The 15,253-nt window shown below is 42.0% G+C and overlaps 103 non-coding genes across 103 annotated transcripts; all 103 read right to left on the bottom strand.

The window, feature by feature from the left end:
- Nucleotides 1-22: 22 nt before the first annotated feature.
- TRNAY-GUA (transfer RNA tyrosine (anticodon GUA)) lies at nt 23-108 on the bottom strand. The gene is given in 2 exon segments: nt 23-58; nt 72-108. It is a non-coding gene; the product is annotated as a tRNA-Tyr (tRNA).
- Nucleotides 109-170: 62 nt separating this feature from the next.
- On the bottom strand, nt 171-256 carry TRNAY-GUA (transfer RNA tyrosine (anticodon GUA)). The gene is given in 2 exon segments: nt 171-206; nt 220-256. It is a non-coding gene; the product is annotated as a tRNA-Tyr (tRNA).
- Nucleotides 257-318: 62 nt separating this feature from the next.
- Nucleotides 319-404, bottom strand: TRNAY-GUA (transfer RNA tyrosine (anticodon GUA)). The gene is given in 2 exon segments: nt 319-354; nt 368-404. It is a non-coding gene; the product is annotated as a tRNA-Tyr (tRNA).
- Nucleotides 405-466: 62 nt separating this feature from the next.
- On the bottom strand, nt 467-552 carry TRNAY-GUA (transfer RNA tyrosine (anticodon GUA)). Its single transcript is given in 2 exon segments — nt 467-502; nt 516-552. It is a non-coding gene; the product is annotated as a tRNA-Tyr (tRNA).
- A 62-nt stretch (nt 553-614) lies between these two features.
- On the bottom strand, nt 615-700 carry TRNAY-GUA (transfer RNA tyrosine (anticodon GUA)). Its single transcript is given in 2 exon segments — nt 615-650; nt 664-700. It is a non-coding gene; the product is annotated as a tRNA-Tyr (tRNA).
- Nucleotides 701-762: 62 nt separating this feature from the next.
- On the bottom strand, nt 763-848 carry TRNAY-GUA (transfer RNA tyrosine (anticodon GUA)). Its single transcript is given in 2 exon segments — nt 763-798; nt 812-848. It is a non-coding gene; the product is annotated as a tRNA-Tyr (tRNA).
- Nucleotides 849-910: 62 nt separating this feature from the next.
- Nucleotides 911-996, bottom strand: TRNAY-GUA (transfer RNA tyrosine (anticodon GUA)). Its single transcript is given in 2 exon segments — nt 911-946; nt 960-996. It is a non-coding gene; the product is annotated as a tRNA-Tyr (tRNA).
- A 62-nt stretch (nt 997-1,058) lies between these two features.
- On the bottom strand, nt 1,059-1,144 carry TRNAY-GUA (transfer RNA tyrosine (anticodon GUA)). The gene is given in 2 exon segments: nt 1,059-1,094; nt 1,108-1,144. It is a non-coding gene; the product is annotated as a tRNA-Tyr (tRNA).
- A 62-nt stretch (nt 1,145-1,206) lies between these two features.
- Nucleotides 1,207-1,292, bottom strand: TRNAY-GUA (transfer RNA tyrosine (anticodon GUA)). Its single transcript is given in 2 exon segments — nt 1,207-1,242; nt 1,256-1,292. It is a non-coding gene; the product is annotated as a tRNA-Tyr (tRNA).
- A 62-nt stretch (nt 1,293-1,354) lies between these two features.
- TRNAY-GUA (transfer RNA tyrosine (anticodon GUA)) lies at nt 1,355-1,440 on the bottom strand. Its single transcript is given in 2 exon segments — nt 1,355-1,390; nt 1,404-1,440. It is a non-coding gene; the product is annotated as a tRNA-Tyr (tRNA).
- A 62-nt stretch (nt 1,441-1,502) lies between these two features.
- On the bottom strand, nt 1,503-1,588 carry TRNAY-GUA (transfer RNA tyrosine (anticodon GUA)). Its single transcript is given in 2 exon segments — nt 1,503-1,538; nt 1,552-1,588. It is a non-coding gene; the product is annotated as a tRNA-Tyr (tRNA).
- A 62-nt stretch (nt 1,589-1,650) lies between these two features.
- Nucleotides 1,651-1,736, bottom strand: TRNAY-GUA (transfer RNA tyrosine (anticodon GUA)). The gene is given in 2 exon segments: nt 1,651-1,686; nt 1,700-1,736. It is a non-coding gene; the product is annotated as a tRNA-Tyr (tRNA).
- A 62-nt stretch (nt 1,737-1,798) lies between these two features.
- On the bottom strand, nt 1,799-1,884 carry TRNAY-GUA (transfer RNA tyrosine (anticodon GUA)). The gene is given in 2 exon segments: nt 1,799-1,834; nt 1,848-1,884. It is a non-coding gene; the product is annotated as a tRNA-Tyr (tRNA).
- Nucleotides 1,885-1,946: 62 nt separating this feature from the next.
- On the bottom strand, nt 1,947-2,032 carry TRNAY-GUA (transfer RNA tyrosine (anticodon GUA)). The gene is given in 2 exon segments: nt 1,947-1,982; nt 1,996-2,032. It is a non-coding gene; the product is annotated as a tRNA-Tyr (tRNA).
- A 62-nt stretch (nt 2,033-2,094) lies between these two features.
- On the bottom strand, nt 2,095-2,180 carry TRNAY-GUA (transfer RNA tyrosine (anticodon GUA)). Its single transcript is given in 2 exon segments — nt 2,095-2,130; nt 2,144-2,180. It is a non-coding gene; the product is annotated as a tRNA-Tyr (tRNA).
- A 62-nt stretch (nt 2,181-2,242) lies between these two features.
- On the bottom strand, nt 2,243-2,328 carry TRNAY-GUA (transfer RNA tyrosine (anticodon GUA)). The gene is given in 2 exon segments: nt 2,243-2,278; nt 2,292-2,328. It is a non-coding gene; the product is annotated as a tRNA-Tyr (tRNA).
- Nucleotides 2,329-2,390: 62 nt separating this feature from the next.
- Nucleotides 2,391-2,476, bottom strand: TRNAY-GUA (transfer RNA tyrosine (anticodon GUA)). The gene is given in 2 exon segments: nt 2,391-2,426; nt 2,440-2,476. It is a non-coding gene; the product is annotated as a tRNA-Tyr (tRNA).
- A 62-nt stretch (nt 2,477-2,538) lies between these two features.
- Nucleotides 2,539-2,624, bottom strand: TRNAY-GUA (transfer RNA tyrosine (anticodon GUA)). The gene is given in 2 exon segments: nt 2,539-2,574; nt 2,588-2,624. It is a non-coding gene; the product is annotated as a tRNA-Tyr (tRNA).
- A 62-nt stretch (nt 2,625-2,686) lies between these two features.
- TRNAY-GUA (transfer RNA tyrosine (anticodon GUA)) lies at nt 2,687-2,772 on the bottom strand. Its single transcript is given in 2 exon segments — nt 2,687-2,722; nt 2,736-2,772. It is a non-coding gene; the product is annotated as a tRNA-Tyr (tRNA).
- Nucleotides 2,773-2,834: 62 nt separating this feature from the next.
- Nucleotides 2,835-2,920, bottom strand: TRNAY-GUA (transfer RNA tyrosine (anticodon GUA)). The gene is given in 2 exon segments: nt 2,835-2,870; nt 2,884-2,920. It is a non-coding gene; the product is annotated as a tRNA-Tyr (tRNA).
- Nucleotides 2,921-2,982: 62 nt separating this feature from the next.
- TRNAY-GUA (transfer RNA tyrosine (anticodon GUA)) lies at nt 2,983-3,068 on the bottom strand. Its single transcript is given in 2 exon segments — nt 2,983-3,018; nt 3,032-3,068. It is a non-coding gene; the product is annotated as a tRNA-Tyr (tRNA).
- Nucleotides 3,069-3,130: 62 nt separating this feature from the next.
- Nucleotides 3,131-3,216, bottom strand: TRNAY-GUA (transfer RNA tyrosine (anticodon GUA)). Its single transcript is given in 2 exon segments — nt 3,131-3,166; nt 3,180-3,216. It is a non-coding gene; the product is annotated as a tRNA-Tyr (tRNA).
- Nucleotides 3,217-3,278: 62 nt separating this feature from the next.
- On the bottom strand, nt 3,279-3,364 carry TRNAY-GUA (transfer RNA tyrosine (anticodon GUA)). The gene is given in 2 exon segments: nt 3,279-3,314; nt 3,328-3,364. It is a non-coding gene; the product is annotated as a tRNA-Tyr (tRNA).
- A 62-nt stretch (nt 3,365-3,426) lies between these two features.
- On the bottom strand, nt 3,427-3,512 carry TRNAY-GUA (transfer RNA tyrosine (anticodon GUA)). Its single transcript is given in 2 exon segments — nt 3,427-3,462; nt 3,476-3,512. It is a non-coding gene; the product is annotated as a tRNA-Tyr (tRNA).
- A 62-nt stretch (nt 3,513-3,574) lies between these two features.
- Nucleotides 3,575-3,660, bottom strand: TRNAY-GUA (transfer RNA tyrosine (anticodon GUA)). The gene is given in 2 exon segments: nt 3,575-3,610; nt 3,624-3,660. It is a non-coding gene; the product is annotated as a tRNA-Tyr (tRNA).
- Nucleotides 3,661-3,722: 62 nt separating this feature from the next.
- On the bottom strand, nt 3,723-3,811 carry TRNAY-GUA (transfer RNA tyrosine (anticodon GUA)). Its single transcript is given in 2 exon segments — nt 3,723-3,761; nt 3,775-3,811. It is a non-coding gene; the product is annotated as a tRNA-Tyr (tRNA).
- Nucleotides 3,812-3,873: 62 nt separating this feature from the next.
- Nucleotides 3,874-3,959, bottom strand: TRNAY-GUA (transfer RNA tyrosine (anticodon GUA)). Its single transcript is given in 2 exon segments — nt 3,874-3,909; nt 3,923-3,959. It is a non-coding gene; the product is annotated as a tRNA-Tyr (tRNA).
- A 62-nt stretch (nt 3,960-4,021) lies between these two features.
- On the bottom strand, nt 4,022-4,107 carry TRNAY-GUA (transfer RNA tyrosine (anticodon GUA)). The gene is given in 2 exon segments: nt 4,022-4,057; nt 4,071-4,107. It is a non-coding gene; the product is annotated as a tRNA-Tyr (tRNA).
- A 62-nt stretch (nt 4,108-4,169) lies between these two features.
- On the bottom strand, nt 4,170-4,255 carry TRNAY-GUA (transfer RNA tyrosine (anticodon GUA)). Its single transcript is given in 2 exon segments — nt 4,170-4,205; nt 4,219-4,255. It is a non-coding gene; the product is annotated as a tRNA-Tyr (tRNA).
- A 62-nt stretch (nt 4,256-4,317) lies between these two features.
- On the bottom strand, nt 4,318-4,403 carry TRNAY-GUA (transfer RNA tyrosine (anticodon GUA)). Its single transcript is given in 2 exon segments — nt 4,318-4,353; nt 4,367-4,403. It is a non-coding gene; the product is annotated as a tRNA-Tyr (tRNA).
- Nucleotides 4,404-4,465: 62 nt separating this feature from the next.
- On the bottom strand, nt 4,466-4,551 carry TRNAY-GUA (transfer RNA tyrosine (anticodon GUA)). Its single transcript is given in 2 exon segments — nt 4,466-4,501; nt 4,515-4,551. It is a non-coding gene; the product is annotated as a tRNA-Tyr (tRNA).
- A 62-nt stretch (nt 4,552-4,613) lies between these two features.
- Nucleotides 4,614-4,699, bottom strand: TRNAY-GUA (transfer RNA tyrosine (anticodon GUA)). The gene is given in 2 exon segments: nt 4,614-4,649; nt 4,663-4,699. It is a non-coding gene; the product is annotated as a tRNA-Tyr (tRNA).
- A 62-nt stretch (nt 4,700-4,761) lies between these two features.
- TRNAY-GUA (transfer RNA tyrosine (anticodon GUA)) lies at nt 4,762-4,847 on the bottom strand. The gene is given in 2 exon segments: nt 4,762-4,797; nt 4,811-4,847. It is a non-coding gene; the product is annotated as a tRNA-Tyr (tRNA).
- Nucleotides 4,848-4,909: 62 nt separating this feature from the next.
- On the bottom strand, nt 4,910-4,995 carry TRNAY-GUA (transfer RNA tyrosine (anticodon GUA)). Its single transcript is given in 2 exon segments — nt 4,910-4,945; nt 4,959-4,995. It is a non-coding gene; the product is annotated as a tRNA-Tyr (tRNA).
- Nucleotides 4,996-5,057: 62 nt separating this feature from the next.
- Nucleotides 5,058-5,143, bottom strand: TRNAY-GUA (transfer RNA tyrosine (anticodon GUA)). The gene is given in 2 exon segments: nt 5,058-5,093; nt 5,107-5,143. It is a non-coding gene; the product is annotated as a tRNA-Tyr (tRNA).
- Nucleotides 5,144-5,206: 63 nt separating this feature from the next.
- On the bottom strand, nt 5,207-5,292 carry TRNAY-GUA (transfer RNA tyrosine (anticodon GUA)). Its single transcript is given in 2 exon segments — nt 5,207-5,242; nt 5,256-5,292. It is a non-coding gene; the product is annotated as a tRNA-Tyr (tRNA).
- Nucleotides 5,293-5,354: 62 nt separating this feature from the next.
- On the bottom strand, nt 5,355-5,440 carry TRNAY-GUA (transfer RNA tyrosine (anticodon GUA)). Its single transcript is given in 2 exon segments — nt 5,355-5,390; nt 5,404-5,440. It is a non-coding gene; the product is annotated as a tRNA-Tyr (tRNA).
- Nucleotides 5,441-5,502: 62 nt separating this feature from the next.
- TRNAY-GUA (transfer RNA tyrosine (anticodon GUA)) lies at nt 5,503-5,588 on the bottom strand. The gene is given in 2 exon segments: nt 5,503-5,538; nt 5,552-5,588. It is a non-coding gene; the product is annotated as a tRNA-Tyr (tRNA).
- Nucleotides 5,589-5,650: 62 nt separating this feature from the next.
- Nucleotides 5,651-5,736, bottom strand: TRNAY-GUA (transfer RNA tyrosine (anticodon GUA)). Its single transcript is given in 2 exon segments — nt 5,651-5,686; nt 5,700-5,736. It is a non-coding gene; the product is annotated as a tRNA-Tyr (tRNA).
- A 62-nt stretch (nt 5,737-5,798) lies between these two features.
- TRNAY-GUA (transfer RNA tyrosine (anticodon GUA)) lies at nt 5,799-5,884 on the bottom strand. The gene is given in 2 exon segments: nt 5,799-5,834; nt 5,848-5,884. It is a non-coding gene; the product is annotated as a tRNA-Tyr (tRNA).
- A 62-nt stretch (nt 5,885-5,946) lies between these two features.
- TRNAY-GUA (transfer RNA tyrosine (anticodon GUA)) lies at nt 5,947-6,032 on the bottom strand. Its single transcript is given in 2 exon segments — nt 5,947-5,982; nt 5,996-6,032. It is a non-coding gene; the product is annotated as a tRNA-Tyr (tRNA).
- Nucleotides 6,033-6,094: 62 nt separating this feature from the next.
- Nucleotides 6,095-6,180, bottom strand: TRNAY-GUA (transfer RNA tyrosine (anticodon GUA)). The gene is given in 2 exon segments: nt 6,095-6,130; nt 6,144-6,180. It is a non-coding gene; the product is annotated as a tRNA-Tyr (tRNA).
- A 62-nt stretch (nt 6,181-6,242) lies between these two features.
- On the bottom strand, nt 6,243-6,328 carry TRNAY-GUA (transfer RNA tyrosine (anticodon GUA)). Its single transcript is given in 2 exon segments — nt 6,243-6,278; nt 6,292-6,328. It is a non-coding gene; the product is annotated as a tRNA-Tyr (tRNA).
- A 62-nt stretch (nt 6,329-6,390) lies between these two features.
- Nucleotides 6,391-6,476, bottom strand: TRNAY-GUA (transfer RNA tyrosine (anticodon GUA)). Its single transcript is given in 2 exon segments — nt 6,391-6,426; nt 6,440-6,476. It is a non-coding gene; the product is annotated as a tRNA-Tyr (tRNA).
- Nucleotides 6,477-6,538: 62 nt separating this feature from the next.
- Nucleotides 6,539-6,624, bottom strand: TRNAY-GUA (transfer RNA tyrosine (anticodon GUA)). The gene is given in 2 exon segments: nt 6,539-6,574; nt 6,588-6,624. It is a non-coding gene; the product is annotated as a tRNA-Tyr (tRNA).
- A 63-nt stretch (nt 6,625-6,687) lies between these two features.
- TRNAY-GUA (transfer RNA tyrosine (anticodon GUA)) lies at nt 6,688-6,773 on the bottom strand. The gene is given in 2 exon segments: nt 6,688-6,723; nt 6,737-6,773. It is a non-coding gene; the product is annotated as a tRNA-Tyr (tRNA).
- Nucleotides 6,774-6,836: 63 nt separating this feature from the next.
- On the bottom strand, nt 6,837-6,922 carry TRNAY-GUA (transfer RNA tyrosine (anticodon GUA)). Its single transcript is given in 2 exon segments — nt 6,837-6,872; nt 6,886-6,922. It is a non-coding gene; the product is annotated as a tRNA-Tyr (tRNA).
- A 62-nt stretch (nt 6,923-6,984) lies between these two features.
- TRNAY-GUA (transfer RNA tyrosine (anticodon GUA)) lies at nt 6,985-7,070 on the bottom strand. Its single transcript is given in 2 exon segments — nt 6,985-7,020; nt 7,034-7,070. It is a non-coding gene; the product is annotated as a tRNA-Tyr (tRNA).
- Nucleotides 7,071-7,132: 62 nt separating this feature from the next.
- Nucleotides 7,133-7,218, bottom strand: TRNAY-GUA (transfer RNA tyrosine (anticodon GUA)). Its single transcript is given in 2 exon segments — nt 7,133-7,168; nt 7,182-7,218. It is a non-coding gene; the product is annotated as a tRNA-Tyr (tRNA).
- A 62-nt stretch (nt 7,219-7,280) lies between these two features.
- On the bottom strand, nt 7,281-7,366 carry TRNAY-GUA (transfer RNA tyrosine (anticodon GUA)). Its single transcript is given in 2 exon segments — nt 7,281-7,316; nt 7,330-7,366. It is a non-coding gene; the product is annotated as a tRNA-Tyr (tRNA).
- Nucleotides 7,367-7,428: 62 nt separating this feature from the next.
- Nucleotides 7,429-7,514, bottom strand: TRNAY-GUA (transfer RNA tyrosine (anticodon GUA)). The gene is given in 2 exon segments: nt 7,429-7,464; nt 7,478-7,514. It is a non-coding gene; the product is annotated as a tRNA-Tyr (tRNA).
- Nucleotides 7,515-7,576: 62 nt separating this feature from the next.
- Nucleotides 7,577-7,662, bottom strand: TRNAY-GUA (transfer RNA tyrosine (anticodon GUA)). The gene is given in 2 exon segments: nt 7,577-7,612; nt 7,626-7,662. It is a non-coding gene; the product is annotated as a tRNA-Tyr (tRNA).
- A 62-nt stretch (nt 7,663-7,724) lies between these two features.
- On the bottom strand, nt 7,725-7,810 carry TRNAY-GUA (transfer RNA tyrosine (anticodon GUA)). Its single transcript is given in 2 exon segments — nt 7,725-7,760; nt 7,774-7,810. It is a non-coding gene; the product is annotated as a tRNA-Tyr (tRNA).
- A 62-nt stretch (nt 7,811-7,872) lies between these two features.
- TRNAY-GUA (transfer RNA tyrosine (anticodon GUA)) lies at nt 7,873-7,958 on the bottom strand. Its single transcript is given in 2 exon segments — nt 7,873-7,908; nt 7,922-7,958. It is a non-coding gene; the product is annotated as a tRNA-Tyr (tRNA).
- Nucleotides 7,959-8,020: 62 nt separating this feature from the next.
- Nucleotides 8,021-8,106, bottom strand: TRNAY-GUA (transfer RNA tyrosine (anticodon GUA)). The gene is given in 2 exon segments: nt 8,021-8,056; nt 8,070-8,106. It is a non-coding gene; the product is annotated as a tRNA-Tyr (tRNA).
- Nucleotides 8,107-8,168: 62 nt separating this feature from the next.
- On the bottom strand, nt 8,169-8,254 carry TRNAY-GUA (transfer RNA tyrosine (anticodon GUA)). The gene is given in 2 exon segments: nt 8,169-8,204; nt 8,218-8,254. It is a non-coding gene; the product is annotated as a tRNA-Tyr (tRNA).
- A 62-nt stretch (nt 8,255-8,316) lies between these two features.
- TRNAY-GUA (transfer RNA tyrosine (anticodon GUA)) lies at nt 8,317-8,402 on the bottom strand. The gene is given in 2 exon segments: nt 8,317-8,352; nt 8,366-8,402. It is a non-coding gene; the product is annotated as a tRNA-Tyr (tRNA).
- A 62-nt stretch (nt 8,403-8,464) lies between these two features.
- On the bottom strand, nt 8,465-8,550 carry TRNAY-GUA (transfer RNA tyrosine (anticodon GUA)). The gene is given in 2 exon segments: nt 8,465-8,500; nt 8,514-8,550. It is a non-coding gene; the product is annotated as a tRNA-Tyr (tRNA).
- Nucleotides 8,551-8,612: 62 nt separating this feature from the next.
- TRNAY-GUA (transfer RNA tyrosine (anticodon GUA)) lies at nt 8,613-8,698 on the bottom strand. The gene is given in 2 exon segments: nt 8,613-8,648; nt 8,662-8,698. It is a non-coding gene; the product is annotated as a tRNA-Tyr (tRNA).
- Nucleotides 8,699-8,760: 62 nt separating this feature from the next.
- On the bottom strand, nt 8,761-8,846 carry TRNAY-GUA (transfer RNA tyrosine (anticodon GUA)). Its single transcript is given in 2 exon segments — nt 8,761-8,796; nt 8,810-8,846. It is a non-coding gene; the product is annotated as a tRNA-Tyr (tRNA).
- A 62-nt stretch (nt 8,847-8,908) lies between these two features.
- Nucleotides 8,909-8,994, bottom strand: TRNAY-GUA (transfer RNA tyrosine (anticodon GUA)). The gene is given in 2 exon segments: nt 8,909-8,944; nt 8,958-8,994. It is a non-coding gene; the product is annotated as a tRNA-Tyr (tRNA).
- Nucleotides 8,995-9,056: 62 nt separating this feature from the next.
- TRNAY-GUA (transfer RNA tyrosine (anticodon GUA)) lies at nt 9,057-9,142 on the bottom strand. Its single transcript is given in 2 exon segments — nt 9,057-9,092; nt 9,106-9,142. It is a non-coding gene; the product is annotated as a tRNA-Tyr (tRNA).
- Nucleotides 9,143-9,204: 62 nt separating this feature from the next.
- On the bottom strand, nt 9,205-9,290 carry TRNAY-GUA (transfer RNA tyrosine (anticodon GUA)). Its single transcript is given in 2 exon segments — nt 9,205-9,240; nt 9,254-9,290. It is a non-coding gene; the product is annotated as a tRNA-Tyr (tRNA).
- A 62-nt stretch (nt 9,291-9,352) lies between these two features.
- TRNAY-GUA (transfer RNA tyrosine (anticodon GUA)) lies at nt 9,353-9,438 on the bottom strand. Its single transcript is given in 2 exon segments — nt 9,353-9,388; nt 9,402-9,438. It is a non-coding gene; the product is annotated as a tRNA-Tyr (tRNA).
- A 62-nt stretch (nt 9,439-9,500) lies between these two features.
- On the bottom strand, nt 9,501-9,586 carry TRNAY-GUA (transfer RNA tyrosine (anticodon GUA)). Its single transcript is given in 2 exon segments — nt 9,501-9,536; nt 9,550-9,586. It is a non-coding gene; the product is annotated as a tRNA-Tyr (tRNA).
- Nucleotides 9,587-9,648: 62 nt separating this feature from the next.
- TRNAY-GUA (transfer RNA tyrosine (anticodon GUA)) lies at nt 9,649-9,734 on the bottom strand. Its single transcript is given in 2 exon segments — nt 9,649-9,684; nt 9,698-9,734. It is a non-coding gene; the product is annotated as a tRNA-Tyr (tRNA).
- Nucleotides 9,735-9,796: 62 nt separating this feature from the next.
- On the bottom strand, nt 9,797-9,882 carry TRNAY-GUA (transfer RNA tyrosine (anticodon GUA)). Its single transcript is given in 2 exon segments — nt 9,797-9,832; nt 9,846-9,882. It is a non-coding gene; the product is annotated as a tRNA-Tyr (tRNA).
- Nucleotides 9,883-9,944: 62 nt separating this feature from the next.
- TRNAY-GUA (transfer RNA tyrosine (anticodon GUA)) lies at nt 9,945-10,030 on the bottom strand. The gene is given in 2 exon segments: nt 9,945-9,980; nt 9,994-10,030. It is a non-coding gene; the product is annotated as a tRNA-Tyr (tRNA).
- Nucleotides 10,031-10,092: 62 nt separating this feature from the next.
- Nucleotides 10,093-10,178, bottom strand: TRNAY-GUA (transfer RNA tyrosine (anticodon GUA)). Its single transcript is given in 2 exon segments — nt 10,093-10,128; nt 10,142-10,178. It is a non-coding gene; the product is annotated as a tRNA-Tyr (tRNA).
- Nucleotides 10,179-10,240: 62 nt separating this feature from the next.
- TRNAY-GUA (transfer RNA tyrosine (anticodon GUA)) lies at nt 10,241-10,326 on the bottom strand. The gene is given in 2 exon segments: nt 10,241-10,276; nt 10,290-10,326. It is a non-coding gene; the product is annotated as a tRNA-Tyr (tRNA).
- Nucleotides 10,327-10,388: 62 nt separating this feature from the next.
- TRNAY-GUA (transfer RNA tyrosine (anticodon GUA)) lies at nt 10,389-10,474 on the bottom strand. Its single transcript is given in 2 exon segments — nt 10,389-10,424; nt 10,438-10,474. It is a non-coding gene; the product is annotated as a tRNA-Tyr (tRNA).
- Nucleotides 10,475-10,536: 62 nt separating this feature from the next.
- TRNAY-GUA (transfer RNA tyrosine (anticodon GUA)) lies at nt 10,537-10,622 on the bottom strand. Its single transcript is given in 2 exon segments — nt 10,537-10,572; nt 10,586-10,622. It is a non-coding gene; the product is annotated as a tRNA-Tyr (tRNA).
- A 62-nt stretch (nt 10,623-10,684) lies between these two features.
- Nucleotides 10,685-10,770, bottom strand: TRNAY-GUA (transfer RNA tyrosine (anticodon GUA)). Its single transcript is given in 2 exon segments — nt 10,685-10,720; nt 10,734-10,770. It is a non-coding gene; the product is annotated as a tRNA-Tyr (tRNA).
- Nucleotides 10,771-10,832: 62 nt separating this feature from the next.
- TRNAY-GUA (transfer RNA tyrosine (anticodon GUA)) lies at nt 10,833-10,918 on the bottom strand. The gene is given in 2 exon segments: nt 10,833-10,868; nt 10,882-10,918. It is a non-coding gene; the product is annotated as a tRNA-Tyr (tRNA).
- A 62-nt stretch (nt 10,919-10,980) lies between these two features.
- TRNAY-GUA (transfer RNA tyrosine (anticodon GUA)) lies at nt 10,981-11,066 on the bottom strand. The gene is given in 2 exon segments: nt 10,981-11,016; nt 11,030-11,066. It is a non-coding gene; the product is annotated as a tRNA-Tyr (tRNA).
- Nucleotides 11,067-11,128: 62 nt separating this feature from the next.
- On the bottom strand, nt 11,129-11,214 carry TRNAY-GUA (transfer RNA tyrosine (anticodon GUA)). Its single transcript is given in 2 exon segments — nt 11,129-11,164; nt 11,178-11,214. It is a non-coding gene; the product is annotated as a tRNA-Tyr (tRNA).
- A 62-nt stretch (nt 11,215-11,276) lies between these two features.
- On the bottom strand, nt 11,277-11,362 carry TRNAY-GUA (transfer RNA tyrosine (anticodon GUA)). The gene is given in 2 exon segments: nt 11,277-11,312; nt 11,326-11,362. It is a non-coding gene; the product is annotated as a tRNA-Tyr (tRNA).
- A 62-nt stretch (nt 11,363-11,424) lies between these two features.
- TRNAY-GUA (transfer RNA tyrosine (anticodon GUA)) lies at nt 11,425-11,510 on the bottom strand. Its single transcript is given in 2 exon segments — nt 11,425-11,460; nt 11,474-11,510. It is a non-coding gene; the product is annotated as a tRNA-Tyr (tRNA).
- A 62-nt stretch (nt 11,511-11,572) lies between these two features.
- Nucleotides 11,573-11,658, bottom strand: TRNAY-GUA (transfer RNA tyrosine (anticodon GUA)). Its single transcript is given in 2 exon segments — nt 11,573-11,608; nt 11,622-11,658. It is a non-coding gene; the product is annotated as a tRNA-Tyr (tRNA).
- Nucleotides 11,659-11,720: 62 nt separating this feature from the next.
- On the bottom strand, nt 11,721-11,806 carry TRNAY-GUA (transfer RNA tyrosine (anticodon GUA)). The gene is given in 2 exon segments: nt 11,721-11,756; nt 11,770-11,806. It is a non-coding gene; the product is annotated as a tRNA-Tyr (tRNA).
- Nucleotides 11,807-11,868: 62 nt separating this feature from the next.
- On the bottom strand, nt 11,869-11,954 carry TRNAY-GUA (transfer RNA tyrosine (anticodon GUA)). Its single transcript is given in 2 exon segments — nt 11,869-11,904; nt 11,918-11,954. It is a non-coding gene; the product is annotated as a tRNA-Tyr (tRNA).
- A 62-nt stretch (nt 11,955-12,016) lies between these two features.
- Nucleotides 12,017-12,102, bottom strand: TRNAY-GUA (transfer RNA tyrosine (anticodon GUA)). The gene is given in 2 exon segments: nt 12,017-12,052; nt 12,066-12,102. It is a non-coding gene; the product is annotated as a tRNA-Tyr (tRNA).
- A 62-nt stretch (nt 12,103-12,164) lies between these two features.
- Nucleotides 12,165-12,250, bottom strand: TRNAY-GUA (transfer RNA tyrosine (anticodon GUA)). Its single transcript is given in 2 exon segments — nt 12,165-12,200; nt 12,214-12,250. It is a non-coding gene; the product is annotated as a tRNA-Tyr (tRNA).
- A 62-nt stretch (nt 12,251-12,312) lies between these two features.
- On the bottom strand, nt 12,313-12,398 carry TRNAY-GUA (transfer RNA tyrosine (anticodon GUA)). The gene is given in 2 exon segments: nt 12,313-12,348; nt 12,362-12,398. It is a non-coding gene; the product is annotated as a tRNA-Tyr (tRNA).
- A 62-nt stretch (nt 12,399-12,460) lies between these two features.
- On the bottom strand, nt 12,461-12,546 carry TRNAY-GUA (transfer RNA tyrosine (anticodon GUA)). Its single transcript is given in 2 exon segments — nt 12,461-12,496; nt 12,510-12,546. It is a non-coding gene; the product is annotated as a tRNA-Tyr (tRNA).
- A 62-nt stretch (nt 12,547-12,608) lies between these two features.
- On the bottom strand, nt 12,609-12,694 carry TRNAY-GUA (transfer RNA tyrosine (anticodon GUA)). Its single transcript is given in 2 exon segments — nt 12,609-12,644; nt 12,658-12,694. It is a non-coding gene; the product is annotated as a tRNA-Tyr (tRNA).
- Nucleotides 12,695-12,756: 62 nt separating this feature from the next.
- TRNAY-GUA (transfer RNA tyrosine (anticodon GUA)) lies at nt 12,757-12,842 on the bottom strand. Its single transcript is given in 2 exon segments — nt 12,757-12,792; nt 12,806-12,842. It is a non-coding gene; the product is annotated as a tRNA-Tyr (tRNA).
- Nucleotides 12,843-12,904: 62 nt separating this feature from the next.
- Nucleotides 12,905-12,990, bottom strand: TRNAY-GUA (transfer RNA tyrosine (anticodon GUA)). The gene is given in 2 exon segments: nt 12,905-12,940; nt 12,954-12,990. It is a non-coding gene; the product is annotated as a tRNA-Tyr (tRNA).
- A 62-nt stretch (nt 12,991-13,052) lies between these two features.
- TRNAY-GUA (transfer RNA tyrosine (anticodon GUA)) lies at nt 13,053-13,138 on the bottom strand. The gene is given in 2 exon segments: nt 13,053-13,088; nt 13,102-13,138. It is a non-coding gene; the product is annotated as a tRNA-Tyr (tRNA).
- A 62-nt stretch (nt 13,139-13,200) lies between these two features.
- TRNAY-GUA (transfer RNA tyrosine (anticodon GUA)) lies at nt 13,201-13,286 on the bottom strand. Its single transcript is given in 2 exon segments — nt 13,201-13,236; nt 13,250-13,286. It is a non-coding gene; the product is annotated as a tRNA-Tyr (tRNA).
- Nucleotides 13,287-13,348: 62 nt separating this feature from the next.
- On the bottom strand, nt 13,349-13,434 carry TRNAY-GUA (transfer RNA tyrosine (anticodon GUA)). The gene is given in 2 exon segments: nt 13,349-13,384; nt 13,398-13,434. It is a non-coding gene; the product is annotated as a tRNA-Tyr (tRNA).
- A 62-nt stretch (nt 13,435-13,496) lies between these two features.
- TRNAY-GUA (transfer RNA tyrosine (anticodon GUA)) lies at nt 13,497-13,582 on the bottom strand. The gene is given in 2 exon segments: nt 13,497-13,532; nt 13,546-13,582. It is a non-coding gene; the product is annotated as a tRNA-Tyr (tRNA).
- A 62-nt stretch (nt 13,583-13,644) lies between these two features.
- TRNAY-GUA (transfer RNA tyrosine (anticodon GUA)) lies at nt 13,645-13,730 on the bottom strand. Its single transcript is given in 2 exon segments — nt 13,645-13,680; nt 13,694-13,730. It is a non-coding gene; the product is annotated as a tRNA-Tyr (tRNA).
- Nucleotides 13,731-13,792: 62 nt separating this feature from the next.
- On the bottom strand, nt 13,793-13,878 carry TRNAY-GUA (transfer RNA tyrosine (anticodon GUA)). Its single transcript is given in 2 exon segments — nt 13,793-13,828; nt 13,842-13,878. It is a non-coding gene; the product is annotated as a tRNA-Tyr (tRNA).
- Nucleotides 13,879-13,940: 62 nt separating this feature from the next.
- On the bottom strand, nt 13,941-14,026 carry TRNAY-GUA (transfer RNA tyrosine (anticodon GUA)). Its single transcript is given in 2 exon segments — nt 13,941-13,976; nt 13,990-14,026. It is a non-coding gene; the product is annotated as a tRNA-Tyr (tRNA).
- Nucleotides 14,027-14,088: 62 nt separating this feature from the next.
- TRNAY-GUA (transfer RNA tyrosine (anticodon GUA)) lies at nt 14,089-14,174 on the bottom strand. The gene is given in 2 exon segments: nt 14,089-14,124; nt 14,138-14,174. It is a non-coding gene; the product is annotated as a tRNA-Tyr (tRNA).
- A 62-nt stretch (nt 14,175-14,236) lies between these two features.
- Nucleotides 14,237-14,322, bottom strand: TRNAY-GUA (transfer RNA tyrosine (anticodon GUA)). Its single transcript is given in 2 exon segments — nt 14,237-14,272; nt 14,286-14,322. It is a non-coding gene; the product is annotated as a tRNA-Tyr (tRNA).
- Nucleotides 14,323-14,384: 62 nt separating this feature from the next.
- TRNAY-GUA (transfer RNA tyrosine (anticodon GUA)) lies at nt 14,385-14,470 on the bottom strand. The gene is given in 2 exon segments: nt 14,385-14,420; nt 14,434-14,470. It is a non-coding gene; the product is annotated as a tRNA-Tyr (tRNA).
- A 62-nt stretch (nt 14,471-14,532) lies between these two features.
- TRNAY-GUA (transfer RNA tyrosine (anticodon GUA)) lies at nt 14,533-14,618 on the bottom strand. The gene is given in 2 exon segments: nt 14,533-14,568; nt 14,582-14,618. It is a non-coding gene; the product is annotated as a tRNA-Tyr (tRNA).
- A 62-nt stretch (nt 14,619-14,680) lies between these two features.
- TRNAY-GUA (transfer RNA tyrosine (anticodon GUA)) lies at nt 14,681-14,766 on the bottom strand. The gene is given in 2 exon segments: nt 14,681-14,716; nt 14,730-14,766. It is a non-coding gene; the product is annotated as a tRNA-Tyr (tRNA).
- A 62-nt stretch (nt 14,767-14,828) lies between these two features.
- Nucleotides 14,829-14,914, bottom strand: TRNAY-GUA (transfer RNA tyrosine (anticodon GUA)). Its single transcript is given in 2 exon segments — nt 14,829-14,864; nt 14,878-14,914. It is a non-coding gene; the product is annotated as a tRNA-Tyr (tRNA).
- Nucleotides 14,915-14,976: 62 nt separating this feature from the next.
- Nucleotides 14,977-15,062, bottom strand: TRNAY-GUA (transfer RNA tyrosine (anticodon GUA)). Its single transcript is given in 2 exon segments — nt 14,977-15,012; nt 15,026-15,062. It is a non-coding gene; the product is annotated as a tRNA-Tyr (tRNA).
- A 62-nt stretch (nt 15,063-15,124) lies between these two features.
- TRNAY-GUA (transfer RNA tyrosine (anticodon GUA)) lies at nt 15,125-15,210 on the bottom strand. The gene is given in 2 exon segments: nt 15,125-15,160; nt 15,174-15,210. It is a non-coding gene; the product is annotated as a tRNA-Tyr (tRNA).
- Between the last annotated feature and the right edge of the window lie 43 nt (nt 15,211-15,253).

The raw sequence follows: 15,253 nt of genomic DNA, 5'->3' as shown, positions 1-15,253 counted from the left end.
GATATAAAATGCAAATTAATCTTCCGTCGAGCCGGATTTGAACCAGCGACCTATGGATTACAACTGTCACTCTACAGTCCACCGCTCTACCAACTGAGCTATCGACGGCTGATTGCTGGGTTTCATTCAAGGATTAAGAATAAAATGAGATATAAAATGCAAATAAATCTTCCGTCGAGCCGGATTTGAACCAGCGACCTATGGATTACAATTGTCACTCTACAGTCCACCGCTCTACCAACTGAGCTATCGACGGCTGATTGCTGGGTTTCATTCAAGGATTAAGAATAAAATGAGATATAAAATGCAAATTAATCTTCCGTCGAGCCGGATTTGAACCAGCGACCTATGGATTACAATTGTCACTCTACAGTCCACCGCTCTACCAACTGAGCTATCGACGGCTGATTGCTGGGTTTCATTCAAGGATTAAGAATAAAATGAGATATAAAATGCAAATAAATCTTCCGTCGAGCCGGATTTGAACCAGCGACCTATGGACTACAATTGTCACTCTACAGTCCACCGCTCTACCAACTGAGCTATCGACGGCTGATTGCTGGGTTTCATTCAAGGATTAAGAATAAAATGACATATAAAATGCAAATAAATCTTCCGTCGAGCCGGATTTGAACCAGCGACCTATGGATTACAATTGTCACTCTACAGTCCACCGCTCTACCAACTGAGCTATCGACGGCTGATTGCTGGGTTTCATTCAAGGATTTAGAATAAAATGAGATATAAAATGCAAACAAATCTTCCGTCGAGCCGGATTTGAACCAGCGACCTATGGATTACAATTGTCACTCTACAGTCCACCGCTCTACCAACTGAGCTATCGACGGCTGATTGCTGGGTTTCATTCAAGGATTAAGAATAAAATGAGATATAAAATGCAAATAAATCTTCCGTCGAGCCGGGTTTGAACCAGCGACCTATGGATTACAATTGTCAATCTACAGTCCACCGCTCTACCAACTGAGCTATCGACGGCTGATTGCTGGGTTTCATTGAAGGATTAAGAATAAAATGAGATATAAAATGCAAATTAATCTTCCGTCGAGCCGGATTTGAACCAGCGACCTATGGATTACAATTGTCACTCTACAGTCCACCGCTCTACCAACTGAGCTATCGACGGCTGATTGCTGGGTTTCATTCAAGGATTAAGAATAAAATGAGATATAAAATGCAAATTAATCTTCCGTCGAGCCGGATTTGAACCAGCGACCTATGGATTACAATTGTCACTCTACAGTCCACCGCTCTACCAACTGAGCTATCGACGGCTGATTGCTGGGTTTCATTCAAGGATTAAGAATAAAATGAGATATAAAATGCAAATAAATCTTCCGTCGAGCCGGATTTGAACCAGCGACCTATGGATTACAATTGTCACTCTACAGTCCACCGCTCTACCAACTGAGCTATCGACGGCTGATTGCTGGGTTTCATTCAAGGATTAAGAATAAAATGACATATAAAATGCAAATAAATCTTCCGTCGAGCCGGATTTGAACCAGCGACCTATGGATTACAATTGTCACTCTACAGTCCACCGCTCTACCAACTGAGCTATCGACGGCTGATTGCTGGGTTTCATTCAAGGATTTAGAATAAAATGAGATATAAAATGCAAACAAATCTTCCGTCGAGCCGGATTTGAACCAGCGACCTATGGATTACAATTGTCACTCTACAGTCCACCGCTCTACCAACTGAGCTATCGACGGCTGATTGCTGGGTTTCATTCAAGGATTAAGAATAAAATGAGATATAAAATGCAAATAAATCTTCCGTCGAGCCGGGTTTGAACCAGCGACCTATGGATTACAATTGTCAATCTACAGTCCACCGCTCTACCAACTGAGCTATCGACGGCTGATTGCTGGGTTTCATTGAAGGATTAAGAATAAAATGAGATATAAAATGCAAATTAATCTTCCGTCGAGCCGGATTTGAACCAGCGACCTATGGATTACAACTGTCACTCTACAGTCCACCGCTCTACCAACTGAGCTATCGACGGCTGATTGCTGGGTTTCATTCAAGGATTAAGAATAAAATGAGATATAAAATGCAAATAAATCTTCCGTCGAGCCGGATTTGAACCAGCGACCTATGGATTACAATTGTCACTCTACAGTCCACCGCTCTACCAACTGAGCTATCGACGGCTGATTGCTGGGTTTCATTCAAGGATTAAGAATAAAATGAGATATAAAATGCAAATTAATCTTCCGTCGAGCCGGATTTGAACCAGCGACCTATGGATTACAATTGTCACTCTACAGTCCACCGCTCTACCAACTGAGCTATCGACGGCTGATTGCTGGGTTTCATTCAAGGATTAAGAATAAAATGAGATATAAAATGCAAATAAATCTTCCGTCGAGCCGGATTTGAACCAGCGACCTATGGATTACAATTGTCACTCTACAGTCCACCGCTCTACCAACTGAGCTATCGACGGCTGATTGCTGGGTTTCATTCAAGGATTAAGAATAAAATGACATATAAAATGCAAATAAATCTTCCGTCGAGCCGGATTTGAACCAGCGACCTATGGATTACAATTGTCACTCTACAGTCCACCGCTCTACCAACTGAGCTATCGACGGCTGATTGCTGGGTTTCATTCAAGGATTTAGAATAAAATGAGATATAAAATGCAAACAAATCTTCCGTCGAGCCGGATTTGAACCAGCGACCTATGGATTACAATTGTCACTCTACAGTCCACCGCTCTACCAACTGAGCTATCGACGGCTGATTGCTGGGTTTCATTCAAGGATTAAGAATAAAATGAGATATAAAATGCAAATAAATCTTCCGTCGAGCCGGATTTGAACCAGCGACCTATGGATTACAATTGTCACTCTACAGTCCACCGCTCTACCAACTGAGCTATCGACGGCTGATTGCTGGGTTTCATTCAAGGATTCAGAATAAAATGAGATATAAAATGCAAATTAATCTTCCGTCGAGCCGGATTTGAACCAGCGACCTATGGATTACAATTGTCACTCTACAGTCCACCGCTCTACCAACTGAGCTATCGACGGCTGATTGCTGGGTTTCATTCAAGGATTAAGAATAAAATGAGATATAAAATGCAAATAAATCTTCCGTCGAGCCGGATTTGAACCAGCGACCTATGGATTACAATTGTCACTCTACAGTCCACCGCTCTACCAACTGAGCTATCGACGGCTGATTGCTGGGTTTCATTCAAGGATTAAGAATAAAATGAGATATAAAATGCAAACAAATCTTCCGTCGAGCCGGATTTGAACCAGCGACCTATGGATTACAATTGTCACTCTACAGTCCACCGCTCTACCAACTGAGCTATCGACGGCTGATTGCTGGGTTTCATTCAAGGATTAAGAATAAAATGAGATATAAAATGCAAATAAATCTTCCGTCGAGCCGGATTTGAACCAGCGACCTATGGATTACAATTGTCACTCTACAGTCCACCGCTCTACCAACTGAGCTATCGACGGCTGATTGCTGGGTTTCATTCAAGGATTCAGAATAAAATGAGATATAAAATGCAAATTAATCTTCCGTCGAGCCTGATTTGAACCAGCGACCTATGGATTACAATTGTCACTCTACAGTCCACCGCTCTACCAACTGAGCTATCGACGGCTGATTGCTGGGTTTCATTCAAGGATTAAGAATAAAATGAGATATAAAATGCAAATAAATCTTCCGTCGAGCCGGATTTGAACAACCAGCGACCTATGGATTACAATTGTCACTCTACAGTCCACCGCTCTACCAACTGAGCTATCGACGGCTGATTGCTGGGTTTCATTCAAGGATTAAGAATAAAATGAGATATAAAATGCAAATTAATCTTCCGTCGAGCCGGATTTGAACCAGCGACCTATGGATTACAATTGTCACTCTACAGTCCACCGCTCTACCAACTGAGCTATCGACGGCTGTTTGCTGGGTTTCATTCAAGGATTAAGAATAAAATGAGATATAAAATGCAAATAAATCTTCCGTCGAGCCGGATTTGAACCAGCGACCTATGGATTACAATTGTCACTCTACAGTCCACCGCTCTACCAACTGAGCTATCGACGGCTGATTGCTGGGTTTCATTCAAGGATTAAGAATAAAATGAGATATAAAATGCAAATTAATCTTCCGTCGAGCCGGATTTGAACCAGCGACCTATGGATTACAATTGTCACTCTACAGTCCACCGCTCTACCAACTGAGCTATCGACGGCTGATTGCTGGGTTTCATTCAAGGATTAAGAATAAAATGAGATATAAAATGCAAATAAATCTTCCGTCGAGCCGGATTTGAACCAGCGACCTATGGATTACAATTGTCACTCTACAGTCCACCGCTCTACCAACTGAGCTATCGACGGCTGATTGCTGGGTTTCATTCAAGGATTAAGAATAAAATGAGATATAAAATGCAAATTAATCTTCCGTCGAGCCGGATTTGAACCAGCGACCTATGGATTACAATTGTCACTCTACAGTCCACCGCTCTACCAACTGAGCTATCGACGGCTGATTGCTGGGTTTCATTCAAGGATTAAGAATAAAATGAGATATAAAATGCAAATAAATCTTCCGTCGAGCCGGATTTGAACCAGCGACCTATGGATTACAATTGTCACTCTACAGTCCACCGCTCTACCAACTGAGCTATCGACGGCTGATTGCTGGGTTTCATTCAAGGATTAAGAATAAAATGAGATATAAAATGCAAATTAATCTTCCGTCGAGCCGGATTTGAACCAGCGACCTATGGATTACAACTGTCACTCTACAGTCCACCGCTCTACCAACTGAGCTATCGACGGCTGATTGCTGGGTTTCATTCAAGGATTAAGAATAAAATGAGATATAAAATGCAAATTAATCTTCCGTCGAGCCGGATTTGAACCAGCGACCTATGGATTACAATTGTCACTCTACAGTCCACCGCTCTACCAACTGAGCTATCGACGGCTGATTGCTGGGTTTCATTCAAGGATTAAGAATAAAATGAGATATAAAATGCAAATAAATCTTCCGTCGAGCCGGATTTGAACCAGCGACCTATGGATTACAATTGTCACTCTACAGTCCACCGCTCTACCAACTGAGCTATCGACGGCTGATTGCTGGTTTTCATTCAAGGATTAAGAATAAAATGAGATATAAAAATGCAAATTAATCTTCCGTCGAGCCGGATTTGAACCAGCGACCTATGGATTACAATTGTCACTCTACAGTCCACCGCTCTACCAACTGAGCTATCGACGGCTGTTTGCTGGGTTTCATTCAAGGATTAAGAATAAAATGAGATATAAAATGCAAATAAATCTTCCGTCGAGCCGGATTTGAACAAGCGACCTATGGATTACAATTGTCACTCTACAGTCCACCGCTCTACCAACTGAGCTATCGACGGCTGATTGCTGGGTTTCATTCAAGGATTAAGAATAAAATGAGATATAAAATGCAAATAAATCTTCCGTCGAGCCGGATTTGAACCAGCGACCTATGGATTACAATTGTCACTCTACAGTCCACCGCTCTACCAACTGAGCTATCGACGGCTGATTGCTGGGTTTCATTCAAGGATTAAGAATAAAATGAGATATAAAATGCAAATTAATCTTCCGTCGAGCCGGATTTGAACCAGCGACCTATGGATTACAACTGTCACTCTACAGTCCACCGCTCTACCAACTGAGCTATCGACGGCTGATTGCTGGGTTTCATTCAAGGATTAAGAATAAAATGAGATATAAAATGCAAATAAATCTTCCGTCGAGCCGGATTTGAACCAGCGACCTATGGATTACAATTGTCACTCTACAGTCCACCGCTCTACCAACTGAGCTATCGACGGCTGATTGCTGGGTTTCATTCAAGGATTAAGAATAAAATGAGATATAAAATGCAATTAAATCTTCCGTCGAGCCGGATTTGAACCAGCGACCTATGGATTACAATTGTCACTCTACAGTCCACCGCTCTACCAACTGAGCTATCGACGGCTGATTGCTGGGTTTCATTCAAGGATTAAGAATAAAATGAGATATAAAATGCAAATTAATCTTCCGTCGAGCCGGATTTGAACCAGCGACCTATGGATTACAACTGTCACTCTACAGTCCACCGCTCTACCAACTGAGCTATCGACGGCTGATTGCTGGGTTTCATTCAAGGATTAAGAATAAAATGAGATATAAAATGCAAATAAATCTTCCGTCGAGCCGGATTTGAACCAGCGACCTATGGATTACAATTGTCACTCTACAGTCCACCGCTCTACCAACTGAGCTATCGACGGCTGATTGCTGGGTTTCATTCAAGGATTAAGAATAAAATGAGATATAAAATGCAAATTAATCTTCCGTCGAGCCGGATTTGAACCAGCGACCTATGGATTACAATTGTCACTCTACAGTCCACCGCTCTACCAACTGAGCTATCGACGGCTGATTGCTGGGTTTCATTCAAGGATTAAGAATAAAATGAGATATAAAATGCAAATAAATCTTCCGTCGAGCCGGATTTGAACCAGCGACCTATGGATTACAATTGTCACTCTACAGTCCACCGCTCTACCAACTGAGCTATCGACGGCTGATTGCTGGGTTTCATTCAAGGATTAAGAATAAAATGAGATATAAAAATGCAAATTAATCTTCCGTCGAGCCGGATTTGAACCAGCGACCTATGGATTACAATTGTCACTCTACAGTCCACCGCTCTACCAACTGAGCTATCGACGGACTGTTTGCTGGGTTTCATTCAAGGATTAAGAATAAAATGAGATATAAAATGCAAATAAATCTTCCGTCGAGCCGAATTTGAACCAGCGACCTATGGATTACAATTGTCACTCTACAGTCCACCGCTCTACCAACTGAGCTATCGACGGCTGATTGCTGGGTTTCATTCAAGGATTAAGAATAAAATGAGATATAAAATGCAAATAAATCTTCCGTCGAGCCGGATTTGAACCAGCGACCTATGGATTACAATTGTCACTCTACAGTCCACCGCTCTACCAACTGAGCTATCGACGGCTGATTGCTGGGTTTCATTCAAGGATTAAGAATAAAATGAGATATAAAATGCAAATTAATCTTCCGTCGAGCCGGATTTGAACCAGCGACCTATGGATTACAACTGTCACTCTACAGTCCACCGCTCTACCAACTGAGCTATCGACGGCTGATTGCTGGGTTTCATTCAAGGATTAAGAATAAAATGAGATATAAAATGCAAATAAATCTTCCGTCGAGCCGGATTTGAACCAGCGACCTATGGATTACAATTGTCACTCTACAGTCCACCGCTCTACCAACTGAGCTATCGACGGCTGATTGCTGGGTTTCATTCAAGGATTAAGAATAAAATGAGATATAAAATGCAAATAAATCTTCCGTCGAGCCGGATTTGAACCAGCGACCTATGGATTACAATTGTCACTCTACAGTCCACCGCTCTACCAACTGAGCTATCGACGGCTGATTGCTGGGTTTCATTCAAGGATTAAGAATAAAATGAGATATAAAATGCAAATAAATCTTCCGTCGAGCCGGATTTGAACCAGCGACCTATGGATTACAATTGTCACTCTACAGTCCACCGCTCTACCAACTGAGCTATCGACGGCTGATTGCTGGGTTTCATTCAAGGATTAAGAATAAAATGAGATATAAAATGCAAATTAATCTTCCGTCGAGCCGGATTTGAACCAGCGACCTATGGATTACAATTGTCACTCTACTGTCCACCGCTCTACCAACTGAGCTATCGACGGCTGCTTGCTGGGTTTCATTCAAGGATTAAGAATAAAATGAGACATAAAATGCAAATAAATCTTCCGTCGAGCCGGATTTGAACCAGCGACCTATGGATTACAATTGTCACTCTACAGTCCACCGCTCTACCAACTGAGCTATCGACGGCTGATTGCTGGGTTTCATTCAAGGATTAAGAATAAAATGAGATATAAAATGCAAATTAATCTTCCGTCGAGCCGGATTTGAACCAGCGACCTATGGATTACAATTGTCACTCTACAGTCCACCGCTCTACCAACTGAGCTATCGACGGCTGATTGCTGGGTTTCATTCAAGGATTAAGAATAAAATGAGATATAAAATGCAAATAAATCTTCCGTCGAGCCGGATTTGAACCAGCGACCTATGGATTACAATTGTCACTCTACAGTCCACCGCTCTACCAACTGAGCTATCGACGGCTGATTGCTGGGTTTCATTCAAGGATTAAGAATAAAATGAGATATAAAATGCAAATTAATCTTCCGTCGAGCCGGATTTGAACCAGCGACCTATGGATTACAATTGTCACTCTACAGTCCACCGCTCTACCAACTGAGCTATCGACGGCTGCTTGCTGGGTTTCATTCAAGGATTAAGAATAAAATGAGATATAAAATGCAAATAAATCTTCCGTCGAGCCGGATTTGAACCAGCGACCTATGGATTACAATTGTCACTCTACAGTCCACCGCTCTACCAACTGAGCTATCGACGGCTGATTGCTGGATTTCATTCAAGGATTAAGAATAAAATGAGATATAAAATGCAAATAAATCTTCCGTCGAGCCGGATTTGAACCAGCGACCTATGGATTACAATTGTCACTCTACAGTCCACCGCTCTACCAACTGAGCTATCGACGGCTGATTGCTGGATTTCATTCAAGGATTAAGAATAAAATGAGATATAAAATGCAAATAAATCTTCCGTCGAGCCGGATTTGAACCAGCGACCTATGGATTACAATTGTCACTCTACAGTCCACCGCTCTACCAACTGAGCTATCGACGGCTGATTGCTGGATTTCATTCAAGGATTAAGAATAAAATGAGATATAAAATGCAAATAAATCTTCCGTCGAGCCGGATTTGAACCAGCGACCTATGGATTACAATTGTCACTCTACAGTCCACCGCTCTACCAACTGAGCTATCGACGGCTGATTGCTGGGTTTCATTCAAGGATTAAGAATAAAATGAGATATAAAATGCAAATTAATCTTCCGTCGAGCCGGATTTGAACCAGCGACCTATGGATTACAATTGTCACTCTACAGTCCACCGCTCTACCAACTGAGCTATCGACGGCTGTTTGCTGGGTTTCATTCAAGGATTAAGAATAAAATGAGATATAAAATGCAAATAAATCTTCCGTCGAGCCGGATTTGAACCAGCGACCTATGGATTACAATTGTCACTCTACAGTCCACCGCTCTACCAACTGAGCTATCGACGGCTGATTGCTGGATTTCATTCAAGGATTAAGAATAAAATGAGATATAAAATGCAAATAAATCTTCCGTCGAGCCGGATTTGAACCAGCGACCTATGGATTACAATTGTCACTCTACAGTCCACCGCTCTACCAACTGAGCTATCGACGGCTGATTGCTGGGTTTCATTCAAGGATTAAGAATAAAATGAGATATAAAATGCAAATTAATCTTCCGTCGAGCCGGATTTGAACCAGCGACCTATGGATTACAATTGTCACTCTACAGTCCACCGCTCTACCAACTGAGCTATCGACGGCTGCTTGCTGGGTTTCATTCAAGGATTAAGAATAAAATGAGATATAAAATGCAAATAAATCTTCCGTCGAGCCGGATTTGAACCAGCGACCTATGGATTACAATTGTCACTCTACAGTCCACCGCTCTACCAACTGAGCTATCGACGGCTGATTGCTGGTTTTCATTCAAGGATTAAGAATAAAATAAGATATAAAATGCAAATTAATCTTCCGTCGAGCCGGATTTGAACCAGCGACCTATGGATTACAATTGTCACTCTACAGTCCACCGCTCTACCAACTGAGCTATCGACGGCTGATTGCTGGGTTTCATTCAAGGATTAAGAATAAAATGAGATATAAAATGCAAATTAATCTTCCGTCGAGCCGGATTTGAACCAGCGACCTATGGATTACAATTGTCACTCTACAGTCCACCGCTCTACCAACTGAGCTATCGACGGCTGCTTGCTGGGTTTCATTCAAGGATTAAGAATAAAATGAGATATAAAATGCAAATAAATCTTCCGTGGAGCCGGATTTGAACCAGCGACCTATGGATTACAATTGTCACTCTACAGTCCACCGCTCTACCAACTGAGCTATCGACGGCTGCTTGCTGGGTTTCATTCAAGGATTAAGAATAAAATGAGATATAAAATGCAAATAAATCTTCCGTGGAGCCGGATTTGAACCAGCGACCTATGGATTACAATTGTCACTCTACAGTCCACCGCTCTACCAACTGAGCTATCGACGGCTGATTGCTGGGTTTCATTCAAGGATTAAGAATAAAATGAGATATAAAATGCAAATTAATCTTCCGTCGAGCCGGGTTTGAACCAGCGACCTATGGATTACAATTGTCACTCTACAGTCCACCGCTCTACCAACTGAGCTATCGACGGCTGATTGCTGGGTTTCATTCAAGGATTAAGAATAAAATGAGATATAAAATGCAAATTAATCTTCCGTCGAGCCGGATTTGAACCAGCAACCTATGGATTACAATTGTCACTCTACTGTCCACCGCTCTACCAACTGAGCTATCGACGGCTGCTTGCTGGGTTTCATTCAAGGATTAAGAATAAAATGAGATATAAAATGCAAATAAATCTTCCGTCGAGCCGGATTTGAACCAGCGACCTATGGATTACAATTGTCACTCTACAGTCCACCGCTCTACCAACTGAGCTATCGACGGCTGATTGCTGGGTTTCATTCAAGGATTAAGAATAAAATGAGATATAAAATGCAAATTAATCTTCCGTCGAGCCGGATTTGAACCAGCGACCTATGGATTACAATTGTCACTCTACAGTCCACCGCTCTACCAACTGAGCTATCGACGGCTGCTTGCTGGGTTTCATTCAAGGATTAAGAATAAAATGAGATATAAAATGCAAATAAATCTTCCGTCGAGCCGGATTTGAACCAGCGACCTATGGATTACAATTGTCACTCTACAGTCCACCGCTCTACCAACTGAGCTATCGACGGCTGATTGCTGGGTTTCATTCAAGGATTAAGAATAAAATGAGATATAAAATGCAAATTAATCTTCCGTCGAGCCGGATTTGAACCAGCGACCTATGGATTACAATTGTCACTCTACAGTCCACCGCTCTACCATCTGAGCTATCGACGGCTGCTTGCTGGGTTTCATTCAAGGATTAAGAATAAAATGAGATATAAAATGCAAATAAATCTTCCGTCGAGCCGGATTTGAACCAGCGACCTATGGATTACAATTGTCACTCTACAGTCCACCGCTCTACCAACTGAGCTATCGACGGCTGTTTGCTGGGTTTCATTCAAGGATTAAGAATAAAATGAGATATAAAATGCAAATAAATCTTCCGTCGAGCCGGATTTGAACCAGCGACCTATGGATTACAATTGTCACTCTACAGTCCACCGCTCTACCAACTGAGCTATCGACGGCTGATTGCTGGGTTTCATTCAAGGATTAAGAATAAAATGAGATATAAAATGCAAATTAATCTTCCGTCGAGCCGGATTTGAACCAGCGACCTATGGATTACAATTGTCACTCTACAGTCCACCGCGCTACCAACTGAGCTATCGACGGCTGCTTGCTGGGTTTCATTCAAGGATTAAGAATAAAATGAGATATAAAATGCAAATAAATCTTCCGTCGAGCCGGATTTGAACCAGCGACCTATGGATTACAATTGTCACTCTACAGTCCACCGCTCTACCAACTGAGCTATCGACGGCTGATTGCTGGGTTTCATTCAAGGATTAAGAATAAAATGAGATATAAAATGCAAATTAATCTTCCGTCGAGCCGGATTTGAACCAGCGACCTATGGATTACAATTGTCACTCTACAGTCCACCGCTCTACCAACTGAGCTATCGACGGCTGATTGCTGGGTTTCATTCAAGGATTAAGAATAAATTGAGATATAAAATGCAAATAAATCTTCCGTCGAGCCGGATTTGAACCAGCGACCTATGGATTACAATTGTCACTCTACAGTCCACCGCTCTACCAACTGAGCTATCGACGGCTGATTGCTGGGTTTCATTCATGGATTAAGAATAAAATGAGATATAAAATGCAAATTAATCTTCCGTCGAGCCGGATTTGAACCAGCGACCTATGGATTACAATTGTCACTCTACAGTCCACCGCTCTACCAACTGAGCTATCGACGGCTGTTTGCTGGGTTTCATTCAAGGATTAAGAATAAAATGAGATATAAAATGCAAATAAATCTTCCGTCGAGCCGGATTTGAACCAGCGACCTATGGATTACAATTGTCACTCTACAGTCCACCGCTCTACCAACTGAGCTATCGACGGCTGATTGCTGGATTTCATTCAAGGATTAAGAATAAAATGAGATATAAAATGCAAATAAATCTTCCGTCGAGCCGGATTTGAACCAGCGACCTATGGATTACAATTGTCACTCTACAGTCCACCGCTCTACCAACTGAGCTATCGACGGCTGATTGCTGGGTTTCATTCAAGGATTAAGAATAAAATGAGATATAAAATGCAAATTAATCTTCCGTCGAGCCGGATTTGAACCAGCGACCTATGGATTACAATTGTCACTCTACTGTCCACCGCTCTACCAACTGAGCTATCGACGGCTGCTTGCTGGGTTTCATTCAAGGATTAAGAATAAAATGAGATATAAAATGCAAATAAATCTTCCGTCGAGCCGGATTTGAACCAGCGACCTATGGATTACAATTGTCACTCTACAGTCCACCGCTCTACCAACTGAGCTATCGACGGCTGATTGCTGGGTTTCATTCAAGGATTAAGAATAAAATGAGATATAAAATGCAAATTAATCTTCCGTCGAGCCGGATTTGAACCAGCGACCTATGGATTACAATTGTCACTCTACAGTCCACCGCTCTACCAACTGAGCTATCGACGGCTGCTTGCTGGGTTTCATTCAAGGATTAAGAATAAAATGAGATATAAAATGCAAATAAATCTTCCGTCGAGCCGGATTTGAACCAGCGACCTATGGATTACAATTGTCACTCTACAGTCCACCGCTCTACCAACTGAGCTATCGACGGCTGATTGCTGGGTTTCATTCAAGGATTAAGAATAAAATGAGATATAAAATGCAAATTAATCTTCCGTCGAGCCGGATTTGAACCAGCGACCTATGGATTACAATTGTCACTCTACAGTCCACCGCTCTACCAACTGAGCTATCGACGGCTGATTGCTGGGTTTCATTCAAGGATTAAGAATAAATTGAGATATAAAATGCAAATAAATCTTCCGTCGAGCCGGATTTGAACCAGCGACCTATGGATTACAATTGTCACTCTACAGTCCACCGCTCTACCAACTGAGCTATCGACGGCTGATTGCTGGGTTTCATTCATGGATTAAGAATAAAATGAGATATAAAATGCAAATTAATCTTCCGTCGAGCCGGATTTGAACCAGCGACCTATGGATTACAATTGTCACTCTACAGTCCACCGCTCTACCAACTGAGCTATCGACGGCTGTTTGCTGGGTTTCATTCAAGGATTAAGAATAAAATGAGATATAAAATGCAAATAAATCTTCCGTCGAGCCGGATTTGAACCAGCGACCTATGGATTACAATTGTCACTCTACAGTCCACCGCTCTACCAACTGAGCTATCGACGGCTGATTGCTGGATTTCATTCAAGGATTAAGAATAAAATGAGATATAAAATGCAAATAAATCTTCCGTCGAGCCGGATTTGAACCAGCGACCTATGGATTACAATTGTCACTCTACAGTCCACCGCTCTACCAACTGAGCTATCGACGGCTGATTGCTGGGTTTCATTCAAGGATTAAGAATAAAATGAGATATAAAATGCAAATTAATCTTCCGTCGAGCCGGATTTGAACCAGCGACCTATGGATTACAATTGTCACTCTACTGTCCACCGCTCTACCAACTGAGCTATCGACGGCTGCTTGCTGGGTTTCATTCAAGGATTAAGAATAAAATGAGATATAAAATGCAAATAAATCTTCCGTCGAGCCGGATTTGAACCAGCGACCTATGGATTGCAATTGTCACTCTACAGTCCACCGCTCTACCAACTGAGCTATCGACGGCTGATTGCTGGGTTTCATTCAAGGATTAAGAATAAAATGAGATATAAAATGCAAATTAATCTTCCGTCGAGCCGGATTTGAACCAGCGACCTATGGGTTACAATTGTCACTCTACAGTCCACCGCTCTACCAACTGAGCTATCGACGGCTGATTGCTGGGTTTCATTCAAGGATTAAGAATAAAATGAGATATAAAATGCAAATAAATCTTCCGTCGAGCCGAATTTGAACCAGCGACCTATGGATTACAATTGTCACTCTACAGTCCACCGCTCTACCAACTGAGCTATCGACGGCTGATTGCTGGGTTTCATTCGAGGATTAAGAATAAAATGAGATATAAAATGCAAATAAATCTTCCGTCGAGCCGGATTTGAACCAGCTACCTATGGATTACAATTGTCACTCTACAGTCCACCGCTCTACCAACTGAGCTATCGACGGCTGATTGCTGGGTTTCATTCAAGGATTAAGAATAAAATGAGATATAAAATGCAAATAAATCTTCCGTCGAGCCGGATTCGAACCAGCGACCTATGGATTACAATTGTCACTCTACAGTCCACCGCTCTACCAACTGAGCTATCGACGGCTGATTGCTGGGTTTCATTCAAGGATTAAGAATAAAATGAGATATAAAATGCAAATTAATCTTCCGTCGAGCCGGATTTGAACCAGCGACCTATGGATTACAATTGTCACTCTACAGTCCACCGCTCTACCAACTGAGCTATCGACGGCTGTTTGCTGGGTTTCATTCAAGGATTAAGAATAAAATGAGATATAAAATGCAAATAAATCTTCCGTCGAGCCGGATTTGAACCAGCGACCTATGGATTACAATTGTCACTCTACAGTCCACCGCTCTACCAACTGATCTATCGACGGCTGATTGCTGGGTTTCATTCAAGGATTAAGAATAAAATGAGATATAAAATGCAAATAAATCTTCCGTCGAGCCGGATTTGAACCAGCGACCTATGGGTTACAATTGTCACTCTACAGTCCACCGCTCTACCAACTGAGCTATCGACGGCTGATTGCTGGGTTTCATTCAAGGATTAAGAATAAAATGAGAT

The sequence above is a fragment of the Phalangium opilio genome, unplaced genomic scaffold, assembly GCF_054372755.1.
Source record: "Phalangium opilio isolate 3A_F unplaced genomic scaffold, DU_Popi_V2 ptg000009l_1, whole genome shotgun sequence".
Classification (NCBI taxonomy): domain Eukaryota; kingdom Metazoa; phylum Arthropoda; class Arachnida; order Opiliones; family Phalangiidae; genus Phalangium; species Phalangium opilio.
Note: the sequence above shows the minus strand (reverse complement) of the source record. Positions and strands in the feature narration are given on the sequence as shown.